Below are 2,265 nucleotides of genomic sequence, written 5' to 3' on the forward strand. Positions count from 1 at the left end.
CTATAGAAGACCTACAGAAGGTTACAGAAGGTCATCAAAACCTCATAACTCACTCTCAACCCATTCCAAACTCTCACAAACCATTCAATAAACTTTCACAATATCTCATTCTTCATCAATCAATACTCCTTCCCTCCTTACAGAAGACAATCAGAACAAAACAGACCAAAACAGAGCAAAACAGAAGGTATACAGAACCATTCATAACCTATCAGAACATCACAGAACCATCAACAAACATCATGAACTTCCAAAACACAATCAATATCATCCAAAACATTCTCAAACCACTTCCAAATCAATCAATCATCCCATAAAATCAACCATTCAGCTCTCAAAAACAACAAAGATCAGTCAAAAAACAAGTCATTTCAACACTCAACATATCCCCACACTTAATAAGGAAGCGTCCTTGCGACCCAGGAAAAAGGGAATACAAGTTCAGGGAAAAGCTCAACTTTGATCTTCAATAGCTTTTCAGAAAGAATCCATCCACCACGACCCCAACTTATAACCTGTTTCTGATATAAAAATACAAAGAAAGGAAAACTCTTTATACATTAACACCTCTTATTAAACAAGAAAATCACCACAAATTTGTAAAGGATATAAAAGTTTTCTTCTTCTTCATCTGCATCTTCTGCAATTCTCCATCCACGAACCCAGCACCACAAATTTCCAAAACGTAGCTCGTACACGAAATCCAATAGAAAACCACCACGTTCATTTGACATAAATAAACTCACAACACAAACACTAATACACAACACAACCATCTGAATGACTTCTTCAAAAAGAGAGTTTTTCATTAAAAGCTTCCACCATACATTGGAAAGGTATCAATGAAGATGATCCCTCTTAAAAGATTGATGTTGTCGAAATCGATCCATAGATAAGGATTCATCTACAAAGTTTTTGGGAGGATTTTGAAAAAATTGGAGACAGCACATCCTTTCCAACAGGACCAAGTATCTGCTAGGCAAACAGAGGGCATGAAAATACAGTATCTCCAGCTGCTAGGAATCAATGCTAACATTGACATTCATGCACAACTTTGGAATAGGCTTTGAATCAGTATGAGAGTGCCTATGCATATACGCTAGGTACCAAGCAAAGTGAGCAGTTAATCTCACTGAGGGATCTGCAGACTGTGAATATTGTTGGGCAAAATGAACATAGTTTTGATAAGCTTGACTGGAAGCTGTCCATTCCCCTGGAATTACTGGCCAATTAATCTGCGGTCCTGTAAGGCAATCATCCGAACTCCATCCCCTTCTTCTGGAAATCTGATTATCAAAACCGTCACAGTCACTAACCAACTGAGGTGGTTGAGATATGGAAGTGTTAGGAGAGGGTAATGGAATAAGAGAAAGTGGATGTAGGGAAGGATAGGAAAAATCATAAAAGGAAGAAAAGGTTAAAGAAGGAGTGGCAGAAATTTGAAAGGAATCACTAAGGAACGGTGTTAACTGATAAATAGGAAATGTGGAGGGTACATTTATGAGGGGTGAAGGACAGGGTGGAGAAGGGGAAAATACCCTATCCTCAATAAAGGAACAGTAAGTGAAAATAGGAATTTGAGGGAAATTTGAAGGTTGGAAAAGAAGTGGTAAAATTACTGTGGAATTAGTTTGACAAAGGGAAATATATATAGCATAGCGGTGAGCCAATTGTTGGTAATAGAGGAGGGTAGGAACAGAAGGTCCTAAGAGAGATCGTCTATGATAGGCATCAAAGAAGATAGCATCAAATGGATTATGTTTGGAAAGATAAGTTAAGAGATCCATCCTCAGTTGGTTAGTACTCTGTACAAAGGTAGGAGCTGTGTTTTGTCTTTGATTGAGGACCACCGAATCAATCATGGGATGCCACGAATTATCCTGACAATCAGCTACTTTGGAGGAATAACTTTGAAACATATCAGCTATGCGCAACTCCAAATGATTGACATATAAAACAGCCTGTAAGACCACATCCCCCACATACCATGCCATATCTACCTCATCTGGGATTAACAAATCTCCTCGTAGATACATGTATGACATCAACATGGTATCTGGCGTGACAGAATCTTCAAAGACCATTCTGACTACCTCTGTCAACAACTCAGCAGACCAAGCCCCACTCCAGCCATCCTCTGGAAAAGGTAAATCCATCGTGGAAAGCTTCATATAGAAGACCAACTTCTGTAAGTGGTAGTGGACAAAGAAAGAATGGTCTGGTAGGACATATTCCTGAAACTGTTCAAAGGTAGACCATAACAAG

At 38.9% G+C, this 2,265-nt stretch overlaps 1 non-coding gene across 1 annotated transcript; it reads right to left on the reverse strand.

The window, feature by feature from the left end:
* Window positions 1-436: 436 nt before the first annotated feature.
* LOC148015892 (small nucleolar RNA SNORD36) lies at window positions 437-504 on the reverse strand. The gene has a single exon (XR_015688272.1). It is a non-coding gene; the product is annotated as a small nucleolar RNA SNORD36 (small nucleolar RNA).
* Window positions 505-2,265: the final 1,761 nt, after the last annotated feature.

This window comes from Lygodium microphyllum, chromosome 23, assembly GCF_053477565.2.
Source record: "Lygodium microphyllum isolate KBCC chromosome 23, Lygodium_microphyllum_v1.1.10, whole genome shotgun sequence".
Classification (NCBI taxonomy): Eukaryota; Viridiplantae; Streptophyta; class Polypodiopsida; order Schizaeales; family Lygodiaceae; genus Lygodium; species Lygodium microphyllum.